The sequence below is a fragment of the Leptonychotes weddellii genome, chromosome 5 (genome assembly GCF_054177405.1).
Source record: "Leptonychotes weddellii isolate Sample4059 chromosome 5, ASM5417740v2, whole genome shotgun sequence".
NCBI classification, from domain to species: Eukaryota; Metazoa; Chordata; class Mammalia; order Carnivora; family Phocidae; genus Leptonychotes; species Leptonychotes weddellii.
Window position 1 is genome coordinate 96066688 of NC_138373.1, and position 10238 is coordinate 96076925.

A 10238-nucleotide genomic window follows, 5' to 3' on the forward strand; every position below is an offset into this window, starting at 1 on the left:
TGAGAGAAGGTAAGGAGACCCGTGTGGCAGCGGCAGAGTAACCTAGCACGTGAATTGTCAGTGATGAAGTGCCAGGGATAGCCCTTCTTTTGAGGTCTCATATATAGGTTATTTCAGGAATTTTAGCTTTTGTTTTGTGGAAGATAAAAAGACAGGGGAGACTTTTGAGTGGAAGGTTACATCTAGCTTAGTTTTAACCAACTGAGCCACCCAGGCGCCCTCTAGCTTAGTTTTAAAAGGATCATTCTGTATTTTGTGTTTTTGTTTTTTTTGAGTATAGTTAACACACTATACCAGTGTTACAGTAGTTCCAGGTGTACAACTTAGTGATTTGACATGTTGATACATTATGCCATGTTCACCACAGGTTTAGCTGGCATCTGTCCCATCACATCACTATTACAGTATCATTGAATGTATTCCTTATGCTGTGCTTTTTATTCCTATGAGATTCATTTCATAACTGGAGGCCTGTATCTCCCTCTCCCCTTCACTCATTTTGCCCACCCCACATCCTCCCCACTCCTTGGGCAACCATCAGTTCTCTGTATTTATAGTTCTGATTCTGCTTTTTGTTTGCTTATTTTTTAGATTCCATTTATGAGTGGAATCATACAGTATTTGTCTTTCTCAGTCTGATTAATTTCACTTAGCATAATAACCTCTAAATCCATCCATGTTGTCTCAGAAGGCACAATCTCACTCATTTTTATGACTGTGTGATATTCCATTGTATACATATACCACCCTTTCCTTATCCATTTGTCTATAGATGGGCCCTTAGGTTGCTTCCTTCTCTTGGCTATTGTAAATAATGTTGCAATAAACACTTTTCAAGTTAGTGTTTTTGTTTTCCCTGGGTAAATACCCAATAGTGGAGTTACTGGATCATATGGTATTTATATTTTATTTTTAATTTTTTAAAGTAAACTCTACACCCAACATGGGGCTTGAAATCATGACACTGAGATCAAGAGTTGCATGATCTACTGACTGAGCCAGTCAGGTGCCCCATGGTATTTCTATTTTTAGTTTTTTGAGGAACCTCCATACTGTTTTCCACAGTGGCTGTACCAATTTACATTCCCACTAACATTACACAAGAGTTCTTTTTTCTCCACATCCTTACCAACACTTATTGTTTCTTATGTTGTTGATTTTAGCAATTCTAACAGGTGTGAGGTGATATCACATTCTGGTTTTGATTTGCATTTCCCTGATGATGAGTGATGTTGAGCATCTTTTCATGTGTCTGTTGGCCATCTGGATGTCTTCTTTGGAGAAATGTCTCTTCAGGCCCTCTGTCTATTTTTTAATTGTATTGTTTTTTCAGTGTTCTTTTTATATGTTGGATATTAACCCCTTATTAGATATATCATTTGCAAATATCTTCTCCCATTCAGTAGGTTGTCTTTTTGTTTTGTTAGTGATTTCCTTCACTGTGCAAAAGACTTTTTATTTTGATGTAGTCCCAGTAGTTTATTTTTGCTTTTGTCTCCCTTGCCTCAGGAGACATATCTGGAAAAATGTTGCTATGGCCAATGTTAGAGAAATTACTGCCTGTGCTCTCATCTAAGATATTTATGGTTTCAGGTCTCACATTTAGTTCTTTAATCCATTTTGAATTTATGTGTGTGTATGGTGTAAGAAAGTGGTTCAGTTTCATTCTTTTATATGTAGTTGTCCAGTTTTCCCAGCACCATTTTTTGAAAAAACTGTCTTCTCTTCACTGTATATTCTTGCCTCCTTTGTCATAGATTAATTTACTATATAATGTGAGTTTATTTATGGGTTTTCTATCCTGTTCCATTGATCTATGTGTCTGTTTTTGTGCCAGTACCATACTGTTTTGATTATTATAGCTTTGTAGCATACCTTGAAATCTGGAGTTGTGCTACCTCCAGCTTCATTCTTTTTTCCACAATTGCTTTGGCTACTCAGGGTCTTTTGTGGTACATACAAATTTTAGGATTATTTGTTCTAGTTCTGTGAAAAATGCCATTGGTATTTTGGTAGGGATTGCATTGAACCTGTAGATTGCTTTGGGTAATATGGACATTTTATCAGTATTCTTCCAATCCATGAGTATGGGACATCTTTCCATTTGTTTGTGTCATCTTCAGTTTCTTTCCACAGTGTTTTATTTTTCAGAGTATAGGTCTTTCACAGCCTTGGTTGAATTTATTACTAAGTATTTTATTATTTTTGGTACAATTGTAGATGGTGTTTTTTCGATTTCTCCTTTGGCAATATCATTGCTAGTGTATAGAAACACTCCTGATTTCTGATTTGGTATCCTGCCACTTTGCTGAATTCGTTTATTACTTCTACCAGTTTTTTGATGGAGTCTAGGATTTTCTATGTATAGCATCATGTTGTCTGCAAACTGCTATTTACTTAGGATGTTAAATATGAACCTCATAGTAATCACAAACCCAAAATCTATGATAGATACACAAAAAATAAAGCCAAACAAAACACTATAGATACTTATTGATCACAAAGAAAGAGAGCAAGAGAAGAACAAAGGAACAAAGCAGAACAACAGGGCGCCTGGGTGGCTCAGTTGGTTGAGTGGCTGCCTTCGGCTCAGGTCATGATCCCAGAGTCCTGGGATCGAGTCCCACATGGGGCTCCCGGCTCAGCGGGGAGCCTGCTTCTCCCTCTGACCCTATCCCCTCTCATGCTGTTTCTCTCTCTCTGTCACATAAATAAATAAACAAAATCTTAAAAAAAAAAAAAAGCAGAACAACAGAACAATCAGAAAACAACTTTTAAAACTGGCAGTAACTACATACCTATCAATAATTACTTTAAATGTAAATGGCCTAAATGCTCCAATCAAAAGACATGGAGGAAAAAAAAAAAAAAGACACAGAGTGGTGGAATGAAGAAGAAAACAAGACCCATTTATATGCTGCCTACAAGAGACTCACCTGAGACCTAACAATGCATACAGCCTGAAAGTGAAGGGATGGAAAAACATTCATCACGCTAAATGAAAGCAAAAAAAGAAAAAAAAAGCCAAGGTAGCAATAATTATATCAGACAAAATAAACTTGAAGACAAAGACTGTAACAAGAGACAAAGAAGGGCATTACATAATGATAAAGGGACCAATCCAATAAGATGATATAACAATTGTAAATATCTACATACCCAACACTGGAGCACCTAAATACATAATATTAACAGACATAAAATGTAAAGTGATGTTAATACAATAATAGTAGGGGACTTTAACACTCTGCTTATATCAATGGATAGATTATCCAGACAGAAAATTAATAAGGAAATAATGTCACATAATGTGTGACAATAATGACACAATGGACCAGATGAACATAACAGATATATACACAGAACATTCCATCTAAAAACAACAGAACACACATTTTTTTCAAGTACACATGGAACATTCACCAGAATAGACCACATATTAGGCCATAAAACAAACCTCAATAAATTTAAGATTGAAATCATACCATGAGTTTTTTCTGGCCACAACGTTGTGAAATTAGAAATAAATCACATAAAAAAAACTGGAGAAAACACAAACACCTGGAGACTAAACATGATAGTAAACAACCAATGGGTTAATGAAACAATCAACGAAGAAATAAAAAAATACAGGGAGACAAATGAAAATGAAAACACAATGGTCCAAAATCTCTGGGACACAGTGAAAGCAGTTCTGAGAGGGAAGTATAGAGCAATATAGGCATCCCTGAAGAAACAGGAAAAAATTCAAGTAAACAATCTAACCCTACACCTGAAGGAAATAGAAAAAGAACAAACAAAACCCACGGTGAGTAGAAAAAAGGAAATAATAAAAATCAGAGCAGACAGGACAACCTATAAGAAATGGATAAATTCCTAGAAAGATGCAATCTTCCAAAACTGTACCAGGAAGAAGTAGGAAATCTGAACAGACTGATAATAGGTAATGAAATTGAACTGGTAATCAAAAAACAAAACAAAACAAAGTGAAACAAGTCAAGCATCAGATGGCTTCACAGGTCTCCAAAAATTTAAAAAAGAGTTAATACCTATCCTTCTCAAAGTGTTCCAAAAAATAGGAGAGACAGGAAAGCTTTTGAATACCGGGCCAGCATTACCCTGATACCAAAAAGCAGAGAAGACACCGCAAGAAAACTACAGGCCAATATTCCTGATGAATATTGATGCAAAAATCCTCAACAAAATATTAGTAAACAGCTGACAACAATACATTAAAAAGATCATTCACCATGATCAGGTGGGATTAATTTCTGGGATACAAGGATGGGTCAATATTTGCAAATCAGTCGTCATACACCACATCAATAAAACAAAGGATGAAAATTACATGATCATCTCAATAGATGCAGAAAAAGCATTTGACAAGATTTGACAGCCATTCATGATAAAAACTCTCAACAAGATGGGGATAGAGGGAACATACCTCAACATAATATAGGTCATATATGAAGAATTCACAGCTAACATCGTACTCAGTGTTGAAAAACTGAGATCTTTTCCCCTAAGATCAGGAACAAGACAAGAATGTCCACTGTCACCACTTTTATTCAACATAGTACTGGAAGTCCTAGCCACAGCAGTCAGACAGGAAAAAGAAAGAGGCATCAGTGTTGGTAAAGACGAAGTTCAACTGTCACTATTTTCAGACAACAGGATCATTCTGTTAAAGATACAGCTGACAATGTATGACCTGGATGTGGGATATAAGAAAAAGAGAAGTATCAACGGTAATTCCAAGATTTTTGGCCTGAGCTGAAGAATTGAGTCAACATTAGTAGAGATGAGAACTGCTTTAGAGGTAGCTGATTTGGAGGATTAGGAGCTCAGTTTTGGGCAGTTAAGTTTGAGATCTTATGAGACTTGCAAGTGAAGATTATTTTAAAAATTTAAAGGAGGCATTTGGGCATAGTACATTTGATCTTTTTAAACTTTAGCTTTAAAATTTGCTGGTTCTTCCAAAGAATATTTCCAATCTCAGAAGAATTGTTAAGTTCTAAGGAAATTGTTATTCATTTGTTAATAATATGGAATTTAATCCACTTTCTCCTAATTGATAAGGCAGTAATATAGTTTAGTACTTTTTAAGAGAAGCATCATAGTAGTTTAGTGTATAGATTCTAGAGCCAGTTTGCCTGGATTTAAATCCTTGTTGTGTTTACTGACTGTGTGCTAAATATGTGATACAAATTGTCTTTCAGATAATTTGCTAAAAGCCTGTTTTATTTAACTTGAGTATACTCATAAAGCCCTAACCAAACTATACCATTTTCTTTTTTTTTTTTTTTTTTGGTTTTATTTGTGAGAGAGAGAGCACAAGCAGGGGGAGGGGCAGAGGGAGAGGGAAAAGCAGACTCCCCGATGATCAGGGAGCCCAACGAGGCGGGGCTGGATCCCAGGACCACGGGATCACAGGATCATGACCTGAGCTGAAGGCAGATGCTTAACTGACGGAGCCATCCAGACACCCCCAAAATATACCATCTTCTCATAAAAGGTTGTATGTTTCACATAAAGCCATGTATCTGGAAAGATGTGCTAATGAAAAACTCCAACACTTCTGGAAAGAAATCTAAGACTACATTCTTTAAAAGCTGTTTTTTTCTGGTCCGCTTATTCTAGGTACCACATCTTCACTGAAATTAATTGGTTCTATCTATAATAGATATGGATCCTTAAGTTTCTTAAAATTTGAAGCTTATAAAAGGAATTTCAAAAATAATCGACAATGGCTGAACATATTCTGTGGACTTAAGAGTTCAGTCTCTGACTGTAATTGCCTATATTATTACTCTAAGTAACAGTGCTTATCAAACTGCTTTCCGAGGAGGCTTTACCCTCTTTCCATATGTTTTGCAAATAGTCTGTGAAAATTGCTTATTACAGGAAATGGCTTCTTTTTGTTTGTTGCTGCATTTCTATTTCCTCTGTGCATCCTGCTCAGCTGCTTCGGTATTCTGTTTTTGACAGAGATGAAAGGAGAGCTTAAGATTCTTTTGACAGAATAATTTCCACATTGATTCCAAACTGAAAATAGATACCACATTGCACAGGAATACCCTCAGTCTATGTGGATTGAGTGGGACTGACTTGACTTCTCATCTTCAGGAATGGGGACTGTGAACCAGGTCTGGCCAATCAGAGCTTTTCTTGGGACTTTTGCTGGAACCATTGGGGAAGAAGATTCTTATTATTAGGATTCCTAGCTTTAGAGATACTGGTGGCCATCTTTGCTATAATATAAAGAAAGTTTGTTGGAAAATAAGTAGTGCGGAGGAAAACAGTGGTAAGAGAAAGAAAAATAGATTTCTAATTACATTTTTAACCCTTTCATCCATTTCTTAAGCTGAAATAATTTTTAACCCCTTCATTCATTTCTTAAGCTGGATTTTTCAGTTATGTGATCCAATGACCCTTCCTCTCATTTTATTTTTTGTAAAAAATTTTATTTGAGTGAGAAAGAGAGAAAGCATGGCGGGGGGGAGGGTCAGAGGCAGAAGCAGACTCCCAGCTGAGCAAGGAGCCTGATGTGGGACTTGATCCTGGGACTCCAGGCCTGAGCCGAAGGCAGATGCTTAACCAACTGAGCAACCCAGCCACCCCTTTCCTCTCATTTAAAAATCATGCTTTCACTCTATAAAGGATTGAATCTAAATTACTGATCTACCTGTGGTATATTCTTCTTTACAAAAAAATTTTAAGTAATCTCTATGCCAAACCTGGGGCTTGAACTCATGATCCGGAGATCAAGAGTTGCATGTTCTACCAGCTGAGCCAGCCAGGTGTGCTCCTGTGGTATATTCTTCTATGTAAAGCTTTCAAGTACTTCTCCAGATATGGTAGCCAAGGTTTTACTATTTATGCCTAAATATTTCATGATACTGTTGTGTACCACATATACACACACTTATGAAATATAAAGACATGAATTAACATTTAATTATATGGGACATACATCACTATGTCCTATTACATGTGGCCATAACTGAGTTTTGTGATAATCCAAAAATTATAATTGGCAGTTTTAATATAGGCATCTAGTCAAAAAAGCAGTTGAGTTTATAAATGATTACAGAAGGAAAGAAAACATAAAATATCTAGTAAGTTGGGCATTTTGTTTTTAAGATTTTATTTATTTGAGGGAGAGAGAATGAGAGAGAGCGAGCACGTGAAAGGGGGGAGGGTCAGAGGGAGAAGCAGACTCCCCGCTGAGCAGGGAGTCCGATGCGGAACTCGATCCCGGGACTCCAGGATCATGACCTGAGCTGAAGGCAGTCGCTTAACCAACTGAGCCACCCAGGCGCCCCAAGCTGGGCATTTTCTGATTGGCAAATGCTTTCATATTAGAAATCACCAGGTTTACTACAGGTCCATAGCCCCTTTCTCTGACACCCACAGGGCCAGATAAATTTTTAAAACCGGAATTCTTCAGCTCCTCTAAGCTCCTCACTTTTTTTTTGGTCTGGTCATTTGGATCTCTATTGTGTTGGAGGCTTTCCTCAAAAGTTTATTGATGCTGAAATGTCTGTTCATATTTGAATGTGAAGCACTAAAAAGCTGATCAGAAGCATATATCACTACCACTGCCTTGGGCATATTAACCTGAGGGACATTAATGTTGAATTTTTTCTTTAAGTCCCTAAATATCCAATGTCTATTATGTCTTTTCTCCTGGGAAGGACCCCTCAATTCCCTGAAGGGAGTGAGCCTATCTGATAGTGTTTTGGACATAAGCTGGGAAAGGAGCTTGCAGATGTCATGGCTCCCCATGATTAAGGGATGACCCACAGTGGGGAGGGTCTTGGTGGCCCAACTGCTCTTTACACAAAATTTTCAACCAGTTAGTGTGGTAAAATAAACAGAAGATAGAATTGTAATCACTTTTAAGCATTCAATTCAGGGCAATAAATACATTCACAACATTGTATAACCATCACCACTACCTAAACCCAAAACTTTACATCATGTCTAATAAAAACTCTGTACCCAACACTAACACTCTCTTCCCCCTTTCTTTCCCAGTCCCTGGTAACCTCTAGTCTACTTTCTGTTTATATTAATTTGCCTATTCTAGGTATTCATCATGTAAATAAAATCATATATTTGTCCTTTCATGTTGTTTGTACCTTTCTATTTTTTGAGAAACTCAGGTTTAAGTAAATGACCCAAGACCATCAGCCATCATGGCCACAGGAACCTAGGTATGTCTCTCAAAAGAGACTATACTTTTAACCACTATGCATTACTACTTTAGTAGTAGACTTTTCCCATCCATATGCATATATGTATCCATACATAACAGGTATTTCGCAACTGACATTATATCCAGAATGTTTTTCCATACCATTAGGAATTCTCTGAAACATTTTAATGCTTCTTAATAATCTGTCATTTTGGATATATCATGTTTTAATTATTTTTTGTCATTTGTTTTGAATTTTAAACAACATATGGTTTTGCAAATAAGTACTGTATTTTTGATTAGAACCATAGAATAAAATAGAATATAATTTCTGGTTCAAACAATGTAACATATTTAATACTTATCGTTAAGTTACCCTTCAGCAATTACTTTACAATACTATAAGTACTCTTATGTCATCTTCATCACCACTCATTTTTTTATAATTAGGTAAAAAAATGCTCTGCTGGTTGTAACAGATTCTTTAGTAGCTAATGTTAAAGAATATTTTTCATTTAGTTTTTATTTTCTACATACTGTTTATGTCACTAGCTCATTTTCTGTTGTTCTAAGATATTCATATAAACTTACCTATTTTGTTGTGAACTTTTCCTATTTTTTTCTTTTAAATTTGATGAATTAATGGGTGGAACAAAAAGTATTCAGCATTCAGTTGTTAGTCTGGTTTCCTCACTGAAATCTAGAAGATTCTTTGCTAGCAAGTGGCTAACACTTTCACTGTCTTTGTACTTTTCAAAGGGGAAATATTTTTATCGCTTCTCGGCCTTTTGGCTAAGATCAAGTGTAAAGGGGAAATATTTTTACTGCTTTTAGTAATTAAAAAACTAACAAACAGGTGTTCTTTTTTTTTTTTTTTTAAGATTTTATTTATTTATTTATTTATTAGAGAATGAGCGAGAGAGAAACAGCATGAGAGAGGAGAGGGTCAGAGGGAGAAGCAGGCTCCCTGCTGAGCCAGGAGCCCGATGTGGGACTCGATCCCAGGACCCTGGGATCATGACCTGAGCCGAAGGCAGTCGCTTAACCAACTGAGCCACCCAGGCGCCCCAAACAGGTGTTCTTTTAAAAAGCATTCAAACAATATAGAAATATACAAAGTAGAAAACTAAAGGCTCTGTAATCCCATTCTCATATAACCATCTGCAGAAGATACAGAAAATAAAAAGAAATATAATAAAAGAAAAAATGAGGCAATTATTAACTACAAAAATGTAATCTCAGCACGCTCATTGACTCAGAGGTGGGCAGTATTTACATGGTCATAAAAGAAAAACAATAAATAAGGATTTATTTATTTTTTTTAAGATTTTATTTATTCATTTGAGACACAGAGATAGAGAGAGAGAGAGCATGAGCAGAGGGAGAGGGAGAAGCAGGCTCCCCGCTGAGCCAGGAGCCTGATGTGGGACTCAATCCCAGGACCCTGGGATCATGACCTGAGCCAAAGGCAGACACTTAATGACTGAGCCACCCAGGTGCCCCAATAAATAAGGATTTAACCAAAAATTTTAACATAGCCATATTGGGAAGATGGAGGAGGGCGGGGGGTAGGAGACTGAAAAATCTCCCCTTACTCCTTTATGAATTAAGTGGCAGAAATATATGTATTTTATATAGCAATATATATGTACATATGAAAAGAAACAGCTAAAAAAGTTAGTTACTTCTGGGGAATGGAACTTGGTGCCAAAGGTGCACCAAATGATTGCTGTTTGGTTATAAGCTTTTGAAAGCTACTTTACTTTACGTTTTGTGGGTAATTATAATGTATCCAGGTTGGGATAAAGCTAAAAGAAATAAGATGGCAAAACACCTACATTTAAAAACAAAATTCTCTTGAAAATTTTATTAACACTTAATAACAATAAACCAGTCAGCATTTTCCATAGTCTTCACAAAGTTTTTGTCTTAAAGATGAAATTTACTTCAAATGTCTTCATGTAAACCAATCAGACATGAATCAACTTTTATAATGAGCTTCTCAAACATATCGTTTTAATACCGGCCTTTTTTCTTG